Here is a 21,532-nt window from a genome sequence, read left to right as displayed (position 1 = left end):
ACAGTTTTCCTTTGTGCAAGGTAAAAAACAAGTTTTAACAGCAACAAAAAACACTTAAAAATTTTCTTTAATGTAAACAAACTTCAGTTCTCGTAAAGGCAGCTAGCGAGTTATAGATTCTTTTCAGTGACTTAAAATGAAAAGGAGCAGACTAATGTGGAACCTATAATGGAAATAATTGGCCAAGGTGAACAAAGAGTCAGGCATTACTCTTTGTGAAGTAGAAAAATGTCAAGTTTTATCATTCACTTTCTTTCCATGTTTCTTCTTAGTTCAGTATTTTATTTGTTTTTGAGTGTATGTGGTTTTGAGGTACGTTTTTCATTTCTCCAGTCTTTATTTTTCACAGTTGTTATTACCCTTGAGTGCTCCCCAGGCAGAAAAACAAAGACTTCTTTGGAGTGACATACACTGAACCCAAGCCCTACAGGATTTCAACGAATCAATGCCCCGCTGTATATATGTATCCTAGCTAAAATTACGTAAGATATAAGGAAGCAATCCTCAATAACTAAGAACCGACAGACACTACAAACATGGTATTATATGCCAAGGAACTTTAGATAATAGAACTGTCTCTGATAATGAGTATAAAATTAAAAACATGAGAAAATGATAACACATTGTGAAGCCAGATGTGTGACTTTGCAAATAACAAAATAGATGTTCTAGAAATAAAAATGTCATTATTGAAATGAAAACTCAGTGGGGAAAAAGGATTAAACAGCAGATCTGAGACAACTGCAGAGAGAAGTGATGAACTGGGAAATATTAAAAGATGTTTACCAAAAGTCCTTGCAGAAAAATAAAGAAATGAAGGGCATAAAGAATAGGGTAAGAAGGTTCAGCATATAATAATGAGGAATTCCAGAAGCACAGAACAGAGAAAATGAGGGGGAAAAAATATTCAAAGAGTTATAAACAAGGATTTTTCAGGTTCCTAAATTCCACAAAAAATAATAAAGCCATTTCCAGGATAGAAATTGCAGCTCTAGAATGGCAGAGACAAAGTTTCTTAAAAATTGCTCTCATATATAGGAAAATTAAACTGACTGCCAACTCTGCAACAGGAAAAAAACAGAAGATACTGTGATACTATCTTAAAAACAATGAGAAAAAATCATTCTCAGTGTGGAACACCATATTTATTTAAATGATCATTCAAAGCTGAAGGTGAAATAAAACACATTTTCAGGGAAACAAATGCAGCTGTTATCGAGAATCACTAAAGGATGTATTTGAGAAAGAAGGGGATTTATCCCAGAAGAAATGAACTGCCAGAAGCAGTGGGAGTAAAGATATTGGCAAACAAATGGGCACATGTAAATAACACTTTGCTATTTAAAACTGAATAATAAAGCTACTTCTTTGAAAATAAATATTTAATTTAGAATTCATAAACGTGTAATAATAATGACTATTTGGTGAAACTAAGTAGAATTTAGAATGAATCAGGATCAAGGTCAAACTAAATACTAAACAGAAATCTGTAAAAGAAGGAATGACAGAATTTGACATTAGAATATCATGTCATAAATTTCTTAGTTTTCTGAGGATAACGTGAAAGATACTGATCAAGTACAGACAAAATAAGCTGAATATGCATACACTCATTAAAATAATAGAGAAAGTATGTGTATGTGACAAAAAAAAAGAATGACAACTTAACCAATAGATGTGAACAGTGTTAAGAAGAAAAAAAAAGAAGCCCCCCCACCTACAAAAGAAAATAAAAAGAAAGGAAGCACAAAATGAGGTGGTGTCTAAATACATCAGAAATGTGAAAGTTAATACATTTCAGGTTGATCAAAAACGAAATTTGTTTCTTTATTCTGTTTACAGAAGACATGACTACAATTTAAGAGCAAAGAAAATTTGTCACTAGAAAGAAAACTAAAGGAATACCAAAAAAGACAAATTGAAAGCTAGTATATGTGAATAACAGAAAAATAGGTATTAAAGGCATTAAAGGAAAAATAAAACTCCTGATATAACAAGAACATAAATATTTTGAAATTTACGTGCAGCAAAAATATGACAGAATTACAGTGAAGAAACTGACACATCCACAATCATGTGGCAGATTTTTAACAATCTCTCACAGTAACTGATAAATAAGGAAAACTAAAATTTTTCTGAGTAGTAAGAGAAAAAAAATCCACATAACATATATCCATGGCAAACAAAAATAGGGCCTATGTGATCACTTTTCATCTTAAATAAACATGCTTAGTATACCATAATACATGTAACTTTTATAAATAGATAAATATAATTTCTGAAAAAATGCATGGCTTAAATATTTAAATGGTTATACTATTACATTTACCAATCTTACATCTCCCCACTAATGAATAAAATTTGGGAGAAAATTTTGTATCTGTGATAGGAAAAAAATACAAAATTTAATTCTAGAAAAATTTCACTCTATTTATTAGTTTTTCCCCTGAGGTAACTGAAACAGAAAACTTCTCTAACCTTTCTCTTCTCATCTTGATGAGGTAGCCTAGCACCGGATTTCATAAGCCTTACTTCATAACTGAAACTTATGATTCTGTATCTCTGCTATTATTAAAAACATATTTCCTTATATTTTCAAAGCAAACACATAAACACTTTCCATCCCTGTTCCCCTCACCACCTGTCACCTCTCAGACCGATTCTCACACATATGCACTTGCAAATGGATAGTCTTTAAAAACAAATTTGTCTTGGTATTTTAATGTCTTGTTCAATTAAATCAACCTCTGGATTGATTTGAAATTATTAGGAGAGTTTCTTTTCGATAGTGAATCAAACAACTGCCAGCATTCCTAATCATAAATTTAAATGTCAAACAGGGAGCACTCACACTATTAAAAACAAAACAAAATAAAAAATTCTGAAAGGACTAATACCATGTCTAACATAACACAAGGTGTTAAATATTCACTCGTTACTAGACAGCTTTCATGCCATGTCAAGCTCACACACAGATCCCGGGCAGCTGTCTTGGATGACATTTTATGGCATGTGCCCAAGAATGCTGCAGTTGTCTACTGCTTTGAAAACTTTTGCAATAACTGCAATACAAAGGCCATAATCAAAAACAAACAAACAAAAACCACAACACCGCTATCTTTCTAATCATCAACACATGTACAAGAAATTTTTTGAAAGGAAGACCTATATTTCAATATCTTCAAACAAAAATGATTGGCTTAGACATCCCCTACCATACTGGTGTTAAGTTGTTAAGGGGAAGAGTGCTGTGGAACTCTGGGGAGGGTCTCTCAATTCAAGATGTTTATAAGCCAAGTCGGTGACTTCCTGTCCATAGGTGGGGTTGTTTGTGTGCACTATGCATGAAGATGTAGCCATGAGGAGAAGCTAAGAGTGTTGGAAGAGAAAAGGGTCTGAAACCACTGAAGTATATTATCCAACCTGGAGCAACCCCAATTTGAGACTCATTTTTCTGATATAATAAATGTCTACCTTTGTAGGCCAGTGCTAGTTTTGCTTTCTGTAACTTGAAATCAAATGCATCCTAATAGATATAGTACCATTACTGAAAGAAACAGACATGGAATAATTTTTTTTGAACCAAACATTTTACCAGTATGTTACTGTAAAAAGGAAGTCAAAAGGTGCTGCCTATCTCGTTTGAAACTTTTTGTCTGTGTTTGTGAAGAAGTTACATAGCTTCTCTGAGGCTTAATTTTTTAATTCTTCAAAAAGTAGTAATAATACCTCTTCTGAATTCCCATCCCTGAAGGTGTGAAATCTAATGATAACATCACATGTAAAGTTTTTTTTTCTTGAATTTAATCAGCCGTGAAATTCTATGTGGGCAAGGAGAATGTGAGTCATTAAATGTGAACAAAAAGGTAACAGCAGGAATAATGGGTTTTTGTTTCTATTTTTCTATTACCCCTGTTATAGTGGGGCTAAAAGGCATCTAAACACCTTTTGGTTTGAAAGGAATCACGCACAGGCGCGGTGGAGCCCTGCTTCCCTCTATTAGTAGCCCAAGAGTGTCTGATGGTATCACCCCCACTCTCTGGCATCTACAGGCTCACGTATGACAGAGCTTGGACAATCAGATCCTTTCACTAGGACTTGGATTCGTCAAGAGTGAAACTGAACTGTCGTGGGTAGTCAGTTTACCGACACAGCTGTGGAGAGGTTAAGGTCTGGCAGCCAGGACTAGTGTCTGGGAGCAATGGCATCACCTCTTTCTACAGCCCACTCGTTGAGAGCTCCTGTCTTGACTGCACCTTTTAGACCGAAAGCTGTCATATCTTCTGATATGTTTAAGTTAGCCACAGGGGATTTCTGTTATTTGCAGTTAAGAAGCATCTGAGTACATCTAAAAGTTTTTAATGCATAATTTAAAATGTAAGGCAGATTAAAGATTTTATTTGTAAAAATTATGTCCTAGACTCTATTAACTGTGTTCTAGCCCTATTGTTCATGGAATACTTCATGATTTGAAAAATTGAAAATGTGAAAGTTTAAAAAAAATAAATAGCATAATATTATCTACTTTTGTTTCCAGTTTTATTTAAATCAAACTTAGGTAAGAATATTAGCTATTTTACTAATATTGATGTTATTATCGTAGAAGATGATGAAAACTTGCTCGATTCAAAAGCAGATTAGTTTTATCTATCAATTTGAATAGAGTTCACTAAGCTTTTGTGTGAATCACAAGAAGGAAGGTGAGGAAATTGGAATAGCTTTCTACGTATCATCCTGAGTCTTAAAATGTAATTTTCCTAAACACTTGTGTCGATGTTCTTTAAAAAGAAAAAATAGAGAAGTAGAGGAGGAAAAAGTAAAGACATTTTAAGGCTATTTTAGAGACAGGTGGATGTGGTTGCATTATATAGTATGTATATTGTATTATGTATTGGAAATGGTTGCAATAAAGACTCAAAAACAAATTCTCAAAGTATGATCCCAGCATAGCACCAACAGCATCACCTGGAAACTCGTAACAAATGAAAATTCTCAAACCTCAGCCTAGACCTACAGGCTCAAAAGCTCTGAAGGGGTCCCAGCAACTTCTTTTATAGTGAACACTCCAGGCTGTTCTGCTGCATGTTAAAGTTTGAAAACCGCCACTAGCCTGCACAGTTCGGTAAAAGAAAACCAAAAGTCATTCAACTCTGCTTCTGGTGATGCACCTCACACTCTGTTGTAATTTACTTGGTAGCAGGTCTATCTTCCCTAATTGATTATATTTATATCAGCAGTTACGTCTTCTGTGAATCTCTGTCACTTGCCAAAATATATCTATCAGATACCAAACTTAATATTTCAGATGAACTCCAAAAAAGGAAACAAACATTGACAATTTAATAAAGCTTTTTAATGCATTATACAGTAGCTATTGTCATATTTTTCTTCTCACTACTCTTAATGAAAAAAATGACAAAGGTTATCTTTGGGTATTTATCTTTGGATGAGCTGTGTGTCAATACAAACAGTCTGATTGTAATACTTTCTAAAATAAAACCTGCCCTTATTTAGTCATTCATATTATATGGTAGAAATATTCTTATTTTTAAATTGATTTTACTATGATAAAGAAAAATTCCTTCAGCAGTATCTCAATCCAACTCAAAATGGTAGTGATGCACGTTAGCCACAATTATTATGAAAAACATTGTTCTATTTTCCTGAAACAATTTGAAATCATGCAGAAAAGTACTCAAAGAGAAAAAGTAGGAGTAGTAGCTGCTTGTTTCACTCTGTTCTCGTTTTGTTTTGCTTCTGAGCTCAAAGTGAAGAAAGAGATGGTTATAGCACTCTAAATAGTAAAATGTTTCTTCCTCAAAATCTTTAATTTTTTCCCTCGTGATAATTAAAGGAAAAAAAAGATATTTGCTCTTTCAAGGTACCAGTTGATTATATAGTTTAAAACAGCTTAACTATACCATTTCATATATACATTTAAGTAATTGCCAGTGTTCTTTGAAATAAAATTTAACTATGGGACCTTTTCAGTATTAACAGTTATGCAGGAAGGAAATTAGGCACCTCCATATCCAGAGAACTAACAAGACATTGATCCAATAGGACTGGATGTGTTTCGTGTTTTGTATCTTATAACCTATAATTTAAAAGTAATGTATTTTCCACATCATTTTATCAGCAAACTGTTAGAGATAAAATATTAGGACCAATGCCTCTGATTTCAATCATGGCATTCAAATTGGTTTCAGCTCGGTATAATAAATAACTTTGGGAGCCTCAGGTATATGATGAAAATAAATTACCAACATTTACCAAAAGTAATTAAAAATAATTTATTTCTGCCACATGTGATTCCTTATATTCTCTTTAAAAACCTTTACTTAATTACACAACATATATTTGTTCTTTGAAGAAGAAATGGAATATACTGCTAAATGCACAAATTAAAATGCAAAATAAATCTGTAATCATATGTCTTGCTGTATAACCTTCCAAATTTTGTCTATATGTATGTTTCTTTAAGAAAATACATAACCTATATAAACCTACATCAACGATTCTTTAGAAAAAATATGACAGTAACGTGACTCCATGTGTTACAAATACACATATCTTTATCACCATTTTTAATGGCTGGATAGTATTTCATGGAAGTATTATGTCATAATTTGCTTAATAAATCTTAGGTTGATAATATTAACTGGTTTTTTTCCCCTAAATTTAGGTATTTTAAACTGTGCCTTTCTATATTTTTATACATAGAGCTATGCAATTTATTTTCTTATGATACATTCTTAGAAATGTTTGCATGTCTTAAATATCTTTTTCTTTACTAAGACTTTATTTTTTAGAGCAGTTTTAGGATTACAGCAAAATCGAGGGGAAGATAGACTTTCTCTGTACCTTTGGCCCCCACACATGTGTAGCTTCCCGTTATCCACATCCCCCATGAAAGTAGAAAGCGGTACATTTATTATAACTGAAGAAACACTGACACATGGTAAGCACTCATATAGTTAACATTAGGGTTCACTCTTGGTGGTGTACATTCTGTGGGTTTAAACAAATGGCTAAGGACATGTATCCATCATTATGGTACCATGCGGAGTATTTTCACCCCCCCCAACCCTCTGTGCTCTGCCTATTCATTCCTACTCCCCAGCCCCTCTGATTTTATTGTTTCCATAATTTTGCCTTTTCCAGAATGTCATATAGTTGGAATCTTACAAAATGTAGCCTTTTCAGATTGGCTTCTTTCACTTAGTAAAATGCATTTAAATTCCTCCATGTCTTTCCATGGCTTGACAGCTCATTTTTTAGCCTTGAATAGTAATATTCTACTGTCTGGATCAACCACATTTTATTCAACTGTTCACCTACCTTGGTTGCTTTCAAGTTTTGGCAATTATGAATAAAGTGGCTATAAATATCTGTGGACTGATTTTTGTGTGCACATAGTTTTCAACTCCTTTGGGTAAATAATGAGTACGATTGCTGGAAGAATATGTTTAGTTTTGTGAGGAATCTTCAAACTGTCTTCCAAAGGGTCTGTACCATTTTGCATTTCAATCAGCAACATATGAGAGTTCTGTTGCTCCATATCCTTTGGCCATTCTAATACGTGTGTAGTGATATCTCATTGTTATTTTAATTTGCATTTTTCTGATAACATACGATGTGGAGAATCTTTTCCTATACTTATTTGTCATCTGTATAGCTTCTTTGGTGAGGTGTTCGTTAAGATCTTTGGCCCATTTTTTTTGGGGGGGGGTTGTTTTCTTATTTTTGAGCTTTAAGAATTCTTTGTATGATCTGGATAACAATCCTTATCAGATATGTCTTTTGCAAATATATTCTCCCAGTCTGTGGTTTGTCTTCTCATTCTCTTGACATTACCTTTTGCATAGCAGAAGTTTTTAACTTTAATGAAGTCCAGATGCACTGTTGTCTCCTATGCTTATAACGTGTTCAAGACTCCTTATTTGAATAGTAGACAGAAACAACACAAACTTTTGAAATATCCTATATTGTATGTTCATATTCCATGCTTTTATTTTCTCCCAGGGCAATAATCTTGTTGTTGACTTATTAAAAAGCTATACTTTGACACAATAAAACCAATGTACAAATTGTAGATGATTCAAAAACTGAATTGAAATTTGAGATGATTCATATAATTATATTTATAATGGGTATAACTAAACAGAAACTTTAAAATCTTATATCAAGATAACTTTCTGCATCATCCTTTATGCTATTTGAATACATTGACAAAACAAATCATCAAATCATATGGTAAGGATGATTATTTTCTTCCAACTTACATTAGTGATTTTGAAGGCAGAGAGCTGAGTTTTCTCAGGCAGCAATCAAATCGAAAAGAAAGCCTAATGTTTGGGGGACACTAGTAAATAGTAGTATGAGATTGCTCATGATTAAAATAGTGTCTTGTAATTTGTTCAGTATCATAGTGTGAGACAGGATATTGTGATACTTAAGAAAAGAGAATATATTGTACATGTACAAAATTTTTAATACAAAATTTGGATTATTTTATGACTGTGTCTGCTTTTCCATAATTAAACAATCCTATTTCATTGATCTATCAATGAACCAATGATACTGTAAACTTTTTTTAGCACTGAGGAAAATTATATGCAAAACTATCAAGATTTCTAACTCAAGAGTTTAGTTTAACCTCTGCATTTTAAGGGAAAAGAAGTGTTTACTTACAAAAATGTAGAATCTTATAATCTTCTGCTAAGGATGAGTAGAATTTCAAGGCATGAGAGAGTGAGGGCTCAATAGGTGAGGATTATGTATGGAAAACTGTTTTTGTAGATGACAGGGAAACGTTTGTCTCTGTTTGGGAGTATAATACTGGATGTCATAACCTGGAGAATACCTTGAAGTCAAATCTAGGAAAGCAATAATCCATGATTCTAGGAGGACAATTTACTAAGCACCCAAAATGAGGAAGGTAAACAGCCTAGACATTCCATAGAGAGAAGCAAAATTATCCTTACTAAAGGATTTTGGTTATATTCCAGATCTGTGGAAAAGCCTGCAATAATTTTTTTATATATTCAATGAAAAGTTTATGATGATTAAACAAGTGTATTTTAGGGCTTCCCTGGTGGCGCAGTGGTTGAGAGTCCGCCTGCTGATGCAGGGGACACGGGTTTGTGCCCTGGTCTGGGAAGATCCCACATGCCACGGAGCAGCTGGCCCGTGAGCCATGGCAGCTGAGCCTGCGCGTCCGGAGCCTGTGCTCTGCAACAGGAGAGGCCAGAACAGTGAGAGGCCCGCGTACCCCCCCCCGCAAAAAAAAGTGTATTTTAAAAAGCTACCATGCAATAAAGCTGTGAGATATGTATTTCCATTATAAAAAAAGTTTACTTTTGGTAGGCTTCTTAGGATCTCCTTATCACCTGGTTTTAAATCGATCTGACAATTTTTAAAAATATTTATTTATTTATTTTATTTATTCTTTTGGCTGCTTCGGGTCTTCGTTGCAGTGCACGGGCTTCTCTCTAGCTGTGGCGTGAGGGTCTTCTCTCTCTAGTTGTGGCGCATGGGCTCCAGGGCTCATGGGCTCTCTAGTTGAGGTGCGCAAGCTCAGCAGTTGTGGCGCGCGGGCTTAGTTGCCCCGAGGCATGTGGGATCTTAGTTCCCTGACTAGGGATCGAACCTGCGTCCCCTGCATTGGAAGGCGGATTCTTTACCGCTGGACCACCAGGGAAGTCCCCTCTACTGACAATTTATAACAGAAAAGTGACAACAATGAAAACACATAAACAGTCAGGCAAGTTAAGGATTAAGGTTCTGACAAACCTCTCTCAAATATGGACTCTATAATTAGCAGGTTGTGTGATCTTGAATAATGTAATTTTTTTAAGACTCCCTTTTCTCATTTGTACAATAACAACTACTATGTCATTATATGTAATATAATTCTCTATGACGATGGAAATTCCAGCATTTGAAGCAGGAATTTATAAAACAGAACAAGTTCTCTTGGCATCCTTTGGAGAGATGTGGTTGGCCTAGGGCACAGCTGGCCACACAGTGAGTCTGGAATTCTGCAGAATGACTCCAGCAGAGAAAAGCCTCTCCACTGTTGTTTTGTTTTTAACGAATCGAGCATGGGAGTGGACTTACGGGACTCAATGACAAAGAGAATGCTATAACAACAAAAATCTTGGAGAGAAACTCTTCAAGGAAGGATGGGAGAGCTGGCTGTAGTCCCTGGAGATTAAAGAACTGGGATCTTTCTCCCTTAAAGCTGAGGTCAAGAATAGCCTTTCCTCCTGGAAAGGAGAACCCCCGTTTTCCAACCAGCTCTTCACCAGGCAATCCAGAGAGTGCTCCCAAGGTCATTTACTGGACAGTGCTGTTTGTGTATAAAGTGCACAATACATTATTTGTATTTTCATAAAGAATTAATGACGTCTATTTACAATAGCCCGGAGATGGAAACAACCTAAGTGTCCATCATTGGATGAATGGATAAAGAAGATGTGGCTCATATATACAATGGAATATTACTCAGCCATAAAAAGAAACGAAATTGAGCTATTTGTAATGAGGTGGATGGACCTAGAGTCTGTCATACAGAGTGAAGTCAGAAAGAGAAAGACAAATAGCGTATGCTAACACATATATATGGAATTTAAGAAAAAAAAATGTCATGAAGAACCTAGGGGTAAGACAGGAATAAAGACACAGACCTACTAGAGGATGGACTTGAGGATATGGGGAGGGGGAAGTGTAAGCTGTGACAAAGTGAGAGAGTGGCATGGACATATATACACTACCAAACATAAAATAGATAGCTAGTGGGAAGCAGCCGCATAGCACAGGGAGATCAGCTCGGTGGTTTGTGACCACCCAGAAGGGTGGGATAGGGAGGGTGGGAGGGAGGGAGACACAAGAGGGAAGAGATATGGGAACATGTGTGTGTGTATGGTTGATTCATTTTGTTATAAAGCAGAAACTGGCACACCATTGTAGAGCAATTGTACTCCAATAAAGATGTAAAAAAGAAAAAAAGAATTAATGACGGATAGCTATTTTAACTACTGTTATGCATAAGTATTTGAAAGCAGTAACTGATGTGAGGCTCTCCTGTATGCAAAATGTGTTAAATCTCTACTAGGGGCTCATTTCTGTGCTTGTGGCTCATTCACAGATGGTTGAAGTAGCTACAAATCTGATCATTAACTTAATTATAATAATTCTATTTGTCATTAGGAGAATAAAAAGGTGGTTTATAGATTTGTATATTAACTGTGCTAAACCTAACTGGCATGAAAAATGCAATATTCCTTTAAGAGCTCAACAAGTCTCTTAGAGCTTCAAATTACTACTGTTCTATCTATTATTATCACCATTATTATTATTCACATACATAAGAATTTCAATACTTAAAATGTTCAAGTAAAAATTAAAACGTGGAACCAATGTCAATAGCATACAATGTCAATAGTATTTCAAATCAGTGCAATTACATAAATCACTGCTTTACAGTACAATGGCTTGACATTAATATTGTTTCTGAAGGATAATGTCATTCTGCTTTCCATATCTTTCTTCCATGGATGAGGGAAATTAATGGAAATGACCCTAATCAATTAAGTGACCTGTGAGGAGGCTGAAAGTACTGTCAATCTATGGATATCAACAATGCAAAATATCCTTATTTATTTATTTTTTGAATATAGTGTGAAGCTATATAGTGAAGTGTCTCTAACCTTGTCTCCAATCCAAGCACTTACCCTCCCCACAGGCAATTACTATTAGCAGGTTTCTTTGAATATACTTTAAAGGATATTCTATACAAATATAGGTAAATTAATAAATGAATTTTTTTAGAAATAAAAATTGTATAATATACTTTTTTCATAACTTTTTATTAGCAATAATGATTTTTTTCCTCAACAGTCATAAATATATTTTTATTCTCTTATGGCATGTTGCATAGATTTGATTAGCTCTGTAGATCAGTTCCTGGAAGAGGAAATGTTGGTCAAATGGCTTGAACATTTGTTATTCTTAGAAATATTTCAATTAGGCTCCCACCGGGAATATATAATTCCTATTTCTCCATATCAACACAGTATTTTGTCAAACTTTTAAAAACCTGATAAAATTTTAGTATAGTTTTAAATTTCATTTACTTTCATTTAAAATGAGTTAGGCATTGTGCACATATTTAAGAGAAATATGTATTTCCTTTTTGTTGAACTGTATGTTCAAATAATTTGCACACATTTTCCTATTGGATCATTGGTCTTTTCAGTGAATCATAGATGCCATTTATATTTTAGGAAAATTAGGTCTTTGAGAAATGGGTGTTTTATTTTTCAGGTTATCACTTAAAATTTAAACTTGATTATATTGATTATTGCAGTCATAACTTATTAATGAATGACTACAAGCGCTTTATTTTATAGCTTCTGAGTTTTGTGTCTGAACTAGAAATTATGGGCACAAAATAATCTTTCATTATTTGTTCTAATTCTTATATAACATTTTTTTTCCTTTTTGGGAGGAGGATGATTTTTGTTGAAGTATTATATTTTGCCAGTTGTCAAGCTGTTGCCTCTCTACTTTAAGCTCATTAGTCTGTACTCTGATTAGTGATGCTGTGGCAGAGATGCTGAAACTCCATTTTTGTTCTGCCAGCTCCCTGTTAGCTCTGCCAGTAGGAGTGCTAGAGGGATACTGCAGATCTGGAGGAGGAAGACACTTGCCCCTTACTGCTTGCTTCCCTGTTTGTTCTATTCCTGTCCATTTCCCCGCATAATGATTCTACCACTGCAGTTTTTTTTCCTGTATCAACTCTTAGCAGTTTTTGCAATATTTAAAGAACCAGCTGCATCGTGTCTCTCAGAGACACCAGCATCAACCATGGGGAATTTCCAGATCTGGTGTCTGGGTGCCAGCTCCACAGGTCCCTTCTTCAAGTACAGAGCAATACTCTCTCCCCAGACGTCTGGGTTTCTGTACCTTGAGATCATTCTTTCAATCTTCCATGATTTAAAAAAGCCAATGTCTTCCCTTTGTGTTTCATTCATAGAAGGGAGAGTGTTCCTTGTAGTTGCTGCTGCTGTGATTCTATGGTGTGATTCTTCTTTTTGCATTTTTTTAGCTCATCAATAAGTAAACAATTCATTTTAGTAAAGCACTCCTGTTAAAATAGTTGATGAGCTGTCTCCTAACTGGATGCTGGTACAAACACACATCAAAACAAAGGGTGATCTAAAAAGAGTGCAAAAACCTTCACAGAGTGAACACACCTGTGTAAAAAGCACCTAGAACAAGAAACAGGCATTTCTAGCAACTAAGACACATCTCTCATGTCTCCTTCCAGTGTCTAAATTCTCCACCATAAGGATAACCACTCTTTTGGTTCCTAACCCCATGGATGCATTTTCTCTGTTCTTAAACTTCACAGCATCATGTAATGTGTGCTTCTTTTTAGTAACTTCTTTTACGGAATACTGCTCTTGAGATTCATCCATGTTACTGACTACAGTTGTTTACTTATCCTCATTAATATACATTATTCCATCATCTGAGTGTATCACAATTTATTCATGAATGGAATTTGAGGTGATTTATATGAATAGTTTTATGAACAGTCTTGTATATGACTTTGGTAAATATATGCACAAATATTTTAGGGGTATATATCTAGGAAGTAGACTTACTGGGTCACAGGTAGCTTTATTATATATTGGCAGATGCTTTTCTAGTGAAACAACTGCAAGCAATTCCAGAAACTCCACATTGCTATTAATACATCTCTTATCTATCTTTTCATTTTATTAATTTTGGTCGGTATAGAGTAGTACTATACTTTGAATTTACTTTCTCTAATGATCAATGAGTTAGAGCCTCTTTTCAATTTGTAGTGGACATTTGGATATTCCCTTTCTTTAAGAGCTCAACTACTTTCTCCAATTTTCCATTTGATTCCCCCCCTTTTCTTATTGCTCTATAAGATTTTACACATGTATACATACATATATACTTCAACTCTACAGCTTATCTTTTCACTGTCTTAATTTTGCCTTTCCATAAAAATAGTTCATATTTTATATAGACAGTTTATAAACTTTGATTTTTTTCCTTTATGTTCTTGTTTTTGTCTTATTTAATACGTATTTCTCTACCCCAAGTTCATGGAAATTTTTTCTCCAATTTTTGTCAGGAATAATTATATTATGTGATATATCAATAGAATATTCTTTTCATTTACCCAATATGAATACAAATTGGTCCTCCAATATTTTTTGAAAATACTATCCTTTTAACTTCACTTCAATGTGTCCTCTGTCATAAATTAGGAGACCATACATCTGTCTGTCTCTATTTTATTGCACTGGTCTATTTGATATTCCTTACACTAAAACTTCTCTGTCTTAATGAATTCAGTGTTATAATACACATTTCTATCTGATAAAGTCTATCCTCCAACTTTACTCTTTGAAAGATTTGCCTTTGCTTTCCTTTTTTTTATATTCACATATAAATTTTAGAATCACTTTGTAGAATTTCCCACCCCACCCCAAAATCTGGTTGTCAGATATTGCTTTGAATTTATTGACTAATTTTATGAGAGTTAACATCTTTTAATACTGAATCTTTCAATTTATGAATATTGAGAGTTATTAGTACTTATTCATGACTGGGAAGAATTACTATTCTAAAAATATCCTCATTATATTAGTATATAATTTCAATATAATTCTTATCAAATTCTAATAGGATTTTTTGAGGTTGACAAATAAGTATTTAAAAATTGGAGTGAAATTCCTCAAATTGCAAAGACAAACAAACTGAAAACCTGAAAACAAAATTCTGCTGAAGAACCTCTCAGGCAGAAAACTAAAGATACAAATGTCAACATGTATTGCAAAGCCAGAATTGCCAAACAGTCTGATATGTACATAGAAAGAGACAAATAGATTAATATATAAACCAGAGAGCCCAGAAACACATGCCTGTCTTATGGATACAATATACAGAAATAAAAGGTGGTGGACAAATTGCTGGAGAAAGGGCTTTAACTATTAACTGAATTATTAGGCAGATTATTAGCTGTTCATCTGCAGAAAGACTATAAATGGTTCCCAACTACATGCTATAGTAAATACTTAAAATTAATTACAAACCCAGAATATAGGGCCAAACTATGTGAAACTAAGAAGAAAGTGCATAAGTATTTTTATGACTTCAGTATAAAAACAGATTTCTTACATAAGAGAACAAAAGCATAAATCACTAAGGCAAAGGGATAAACAAACAAGTATATCTGACTAGGCCAAAATTAAGTAGTCTGGTACCCCAGATATACCATAAGACACACAGAGTTAAAAGATAAGCAGCAAACTGAATGAACATAATTGCATCACAGATTTTTTTTAGATATATATTTCAAGGAAAAAAATCCTATAAAGTAATAATAAAAAACAAAAAACCCTTACAAAATATTGGCAGAAAAAAATAAAAAGCAAATCATAGGTGAGTAAATCCAAATGACCAACTAACCTGTGAAAACATGCTCAACTCACTAGTAAACAAAATTGAGAAAACAATAAATACATTGCATACCCATTACACTGGTCAGTATTAATAACTCATAAAAAATCAAATGTTGAAAGAAATGTGGTATGGCAAGAGCTTGCATACATTTCAGCTTTCACCAGTCTTGAAAATATTAGGGAAACCTAATAAAATTGAAAAAATATATATACTATCGATATAACCTAACTCTCTTTCTCTGACTAGCTAACTAGCTATTCATCTCAGAAAACACCTTTTTTGCTTACCAGAAAACTTGTTCAAGGATTGTAAACAAAAACAATAGAAATGAGACAACCTTTTAGGTTGGAAACAACCTAAAATCTGTCAATAGGCATATAAATAAACTCAAATATATTAAAATGTTAAATAACTGCACAATAGGTTTGAAAAATCCCTTCATATATTGACAAGATTGAGGAAAAAAAAACTTTAGTGGTTAAAGCAAGTTGCTGAATCATGCATATAATATGTAGAGTTTATATAAAATTAATAAACAAAACATACTCATATTTTTAATGATATATGAATATATCTAATAAAAATGACAAATATGGAAGGAAATTATATAAATCTTAGACTGGAAGGAAATAAAAGGGATTATGACTGGTATAAAGTGGCTTCAACTGTATTAATAATGTACTGCTTCATTTTACAAAGAAAACACTACAAAAAAATTAGTTAATTCTGTGCAGTAGCCAAATGAATGCTTACTATATTTTTCTCTCGGCTTTTTTTTCTATTCATGCAAAAAACCTCCACCACATCAAGGCTTAACAACAACAAAAATGACTTGGCTACTACTTCCATGCTTTTGCACAATCCTGGGGTGCACTTCCCCCTCTACCCTCAAAAATCAACAAAGTGTAGTCTTATCCAAAAACACATTCTGTGGCCTCCTCCATAATTCAGAATAAGCTAAAAAAAGTTTTAAAATAATAACTAAAAAAAACCCTCTCACACGTAAAACCGTATTTCTTTCCTTTTAGAAAATTCTGATTAGGTGAACAATTTATTAGAATAGTATTTTTTCCAGTGAATAAAAATTAGATAGAAGATGACTGTTTTTTTCAGTGCTATTCTGCAATACTGGTTCTTTAACGAATTGTCCTTTTCCACTGTAGGGATATTTGTATCTAAGGCATTGGGGTTAATCATCTGTTTTCAGACCATTTGGTGTCTTAGACCTTTTAGCAGAAACACTGATGAATTCTTGTTCCATTTTTTTCTATTATTGGTACTTTAATGGCTATTTATTATTTTTTTAAATACATCTTTATTGGAGTATAATTGCTTCACAATGCTGTGTTAGTTTCTGTTGTACAACAAAGTGAATCAGCCATATGCATACATATATCCCCATACCCCCTCCCTTTGAGCCTCCCTCACACCCTCCCTATCCCACCCCTCTAGGTCATAGCAAAGCATAGAGCTGATCTCCCTGTGCTATGCTGCTCTTCTCACTAGCTATCTATTTTACATTCGGTTGTGTATATATGTCGATGCTTCTCTCACTTTCCCCCAGCTTCCCCCTCCCCCACCCTGTGTCCTCAAGTCCATCCTCTCCATCTGCGTCTTCATTCCTGCCCTGCCACTAGGTTCATCAGTACCATTTTTTTTTTAGATTCCATATATATGCGTTAGCATACGGTATTTGTTTTTCTCTTTCTGACTTACTTCACTCTGTATGACAGACTCTAGGTCCATCCACCTCACTACAAATAACTCAATTTCATTTCTTCTCATGGCTGAGTAATATTCCATTGTATATATGTGCCACATCTTCTTTATCCATTCATCTGTCAATGGGCACTTAGGTTGCTTCCATGTCCTGGCTATTGTAAATAGAGCTGCAATGAACATTGTGGTGCATGACCCTTTTTGAATTATGGTTTTCTCAGGGCTATTTAAATCCCTATATTTTCTTTTTGATGAGCTTTTAAGAATAGTAATTCACCATAATTTTGCCCCCCTCTGGCCACCATCATCCCAATAACAAAATCTAAGAATCAAGTATTGTTTTCAAAATCACACTACCAGTTTTATTATTGGTAAGGCTGGGGCGGAAACCAAGGGTAGGGTAGAAAGTCATCATCAAGTTTTCTAACATTTGTTATCCTGGTCTAGGCCTTTCATAGCATGTGTAAAGTAGACTTTAGGTCTACAGAACAGAGACTCACTGTCTCGCAGCTTGTTCGTGCTTACAAAAAGGACTGAGAGAAAAATGTGCCCAAAACTGGTGTAAGAAGGCAGGCTGGGCCCTGACTCAAGTGATTTTTCCAAGTGGAAGCAGTAACAAGACACAGCATATACTCTCTTCAAGAAGGAAAAATCCTAAAAGGGAATGGAAGGCGTCGGCCACAAATTCTCCATTCCTTCACACCGATCTTACCAATCAGCTACTCACTCTTCCTCTTAAAACTTTTAAAAGAAGAGATATGCTTCTGAGTCAAGGTAGAAACAAAACAGAAGGAGTTTCTCTTGCATTTATCCTTTTCACTTATGATGGAAATCTCACTTATTTCATCAAAGCATTGCACTCCCTCTAAGTTTTACAGTTCTTAACACAGACTGAATGTTAAAATGACTATTCTTTCTTATGAAATCTGTGAAAACTAAGAACCCAGTAACTTTTTTGTCACTGAAAGCTTCATTGACTGCTTTCCCTTGTAGACTGTGCATTCACTGAAGGCAAGAATCCTTATCTTTTCTCCACAAAAGTCCCACTGACAAAATTAGTATCTGGAATAGACTAAGTTTTCAATAAGTATCTATTGACTGAGTGGTTCTGAACAGTGCACTTTCTCCCAATTAAATTGTTACTGAGTGAGCCACCTTTGGGAAGGATTCATGGAGACAGCTTACCATTTGTGCATGATAAATGAGCTTTTTAGGTAAAATGAGAAGAGAGGCTGACTTTGACCACCTCCAGAATTTTCTAGACTATGCCTCACATATCTATCTTCTATCCCAAATCAATGGATCTCAACCTTAAATGCACATTGGAATTACGTAAAGAACTTTTACAAATTACCCATGCCTAAGCCCTGATGAAAATTTTGATTTATTTAGTTTGGGACGGATCCTAGATACAAGTATTTTTTAAAAGCCCTTCAGGTTATACTAATATGAAGTCAGGGCTGTAAACTACTGTCCTAAGTCATGGAGTCCGCTTTACATTTAAATGTCTATCAACTGATGATAAATAATAAATTGATGGGGAAATATTACAGTTCATTAAAAAAACAGGATCCAAGAATGGGAGAAGTTCTACAGGTGTACATGTCTTATTACTATAATGACAGATTAATTTTGTTCTCATATTATTTATTAAGGGATCTGAAAGTTGTTATCAGGAACACAGTTCTTTTTGGATATTTCTCAGGTGACTCCAATGCTAAGCTTTTTCTTCTTTAGAAAAAAAGACTTGATTTTAAATTAAAATTTATAATCAATAACTGCTTTACTTCCCCTGGATTTAAAGGACTGAACTCATAATTTAATTTTCCCTCTTAGACTTAGATTGCAATTAGATTCTATACCCTATTCAGTAAATGTTCAAATCTGCTTTAGGCTAATATTACAGAAGAAGTTTTTGTATTTTGCATAAAAAGTTTTGCATATTAATTGCAAAATCTAAATTGTCTGGATATATTGGTTACCATTTCCAATACTTCTAAATTTTGTTATCATACCTATAATAATCTCTAATCTTCATGGTAATACATACAAGTAATACCTGTTTTAACTTGATAACATAATAATATCTAAAATACATAGAAAATATTTTTTACTCTATATTGAAATATTTCATACCTATATTGAGACCAAAAACACTCAGACACAAACACAGATACAGATTTTTAGAAGCTTTGACTCCAATTGCCCAACTTACAGAACTTAATTCTGTTTCGGCTCAGAACAAAAATCTTTGAGATTTTCTTATTCTTATCAAGAGACACTAGCTAAATTCAATCCTTTCCTTAAAATATGGGGATGAAAAAGTCTGCCTTTTATGTTGACTGAATGTGCTTACAGCTTTACCGATTACATCTAGGGCATAATTTGAATGATAGAATCCCTAACCTCTTTCATTCATTTACCACGTAGTCATTTATTCATAATATTTATGCATTAAAAACCCCATGACTAGGCATTAGAGACACAATAGTCCTTGTCTTTTTTGAGCTTAGTAAGGACTTAGTATTGGCTAGAAACAACTATTTCTCTAAACGGACGGAAGGTGAGAAGGATCTATCTGCAGGATAAAGTTAAGTTGGGAGCAGGAGGTATAGAACAAACATTTGAAATTTAGAAAATCCATCAGAGCCATTAAATGAGAAAAAATACAACTTCTCCGGAAGACGTAAGGTAATAAATAGCACTTTATGATATTTTTAAGGACTTAATAAATTATGTTCATAGGAATGAAGGTTCAACATTGTAAAGCTGTTAGTTCCTCCCAAAATAATACATATATTTAAAGCACTTATCATCAAAATCCTAAATGTTCTTATTGGAATTGGGAGATAAAAACTCCATTTGAAAGTGTAAACTTATGAAAGTAGCCCAAAATTTTGAACAGGTGTGTCAAGAGCCTTGAATGAGTAGATATCAATATATAATCTAAAATGACAGCAATTAAAAGAGGTGCTCTTTTTAAAAAATGGCAAACATATTAATAAAACAGAATATAAAATCCAATAATACAGCCATATAAAATGATAAATGAAATAAAGAGGGAAGGAGTGTCACCCACTAAGTCCATTAACAATACCCGGGAAACAAAAATAGAATCTGGATAATAAAAAAGTCTAACCTTTTTTTTTCTTCTCCTTTGTGTGTAGTCTAGTTTCATGTGCTCGCAGGGGGGTGCATGCGGAAGCCTCTCACCCGGCACTTCAGGCCGACGTTCCTGGTGCAAAATGGCTGCGCCGGGCTTCCCTGGTGGCGCAGTGGTTGAGAGTCCGCCTGCCAATGCAGGGAACACGGGTTCGTGCCCCGGCCCGGGAAGATCCCAAATGCCGCGGAGCAGCTGGGCCCGTGAGCCATGGCCGCTGAGCCTGCGCGTCCGGAGCCTGTGCTCTGCAATGGGAGAGGCCACAACAGTGAGAAGCCCGCGTACCGCCAAAAAAAACAAAAACAAAATGGCTGCGCCGACACGTCATCTCCTCAGCTTGGTGGGCCGTGTGCAAAAGGGCTGCGCAATTCACTCAGTTCAAGCCAGCAGCCGGTGGGCAGTGCGCAGAGCCACTGAGCCGGGCACTGTGATCTGGAGCCCCGAGCAGCACCGCTGCACCCGTCCCGCGAGAACTCACCCAACCACCGCCCAACCCCACTGCGTCATCCCTATAAAGCAGCCCCGCCCACACCTGTGGGGAGAGCATGCGCTCTAGCGGTGGGATCCCGAACCTTGCCATTTATTGATCAAAATATAAAACTTTTTCTTTGCTTCTGAACTGGACTCGGTCTTCCTCTATTGACTCAAGTGATACTGGGCAGGAGGACCTTTGTTGGGGCCCAACTCTATAACAGCAGGGTTTACCCAGTAAATAATGTTGGCTAAATATTTGGAAAAAAATAAATAAGTTCCTAATGGGATGAATTTCCACCTATGTGATAAAGTGCTGATAAACTCTTCCCCTAAACAAGATCTGTTGCAAATACGTTGAAAATAGAATGTTTGTAAAAGGACCTTGGAGTATAATAAGAAACATATTTGGTCTTTTCCTGGGTTCCAGGAACAGAGATTCTAAAACCCTTAAGTGATAGGAGTGTGGTTTTTTTTTTTTTTTTTTTTTTTTTTGCGGTACATGGGCCTCTCACTGTTGTGGCCTCTCCCGTTAAGGAGCACAGGCTCCGGACGCGCAGGCTCAGCGGCCATGGCTCACGGGCCCAGCCGCTCTGCGGCATGTGGGATCCTCCCGTACCGGTGCATGAACCCGTGTCCCCTGCATCGGCAGGCGGACTCTCAACCACT

At 35.0% G+C, this 21,532-nt stretch overlaps 1 long non-coding RNA gene across 3 annotated transcripts in view; it reads right to left on the bottom strand.

The window, feature by feature from the left end:
* The window catches only part of LOC132436207 (uncharacterized), a 404,510-nt gene extending 383,935 nt beyond the window's left edge, over nucleotides 1–20,575 (bottom strand). For all 3 annotated transcript variants that reach the window (XR_009521735.1, XR_009521736.1, XR_009521737.1), the window contains exon 1: nucleotides 20,372–20,575. This is a non-coding gene — a long non-coding RNA (uncharacterized lncRNA). The remainder of the gene's footprint in view (nucleotides 1–20,371) is intronic.
* Nucleotides 20,576–21,532: the final 957 nt, after the last annotated feature.

This window comes from Delphinus delphis, chromosome 13 (assembly GCF_949987515.2).
Source record: "Delphinus delphis chromosome 13, mDelDel1.2, whole genome shotgun sequence".
In the NCBI taxonomy this organism is placed as follows: Eukaryota; Metazoa; Chordata; class Mammalia; order Artiodactyla; family Delphinidae; genus Delphinus; species Delphinus delphis.
This window is presented reverse-complemented; position numbering and strand designations above follow the sequence as displayed.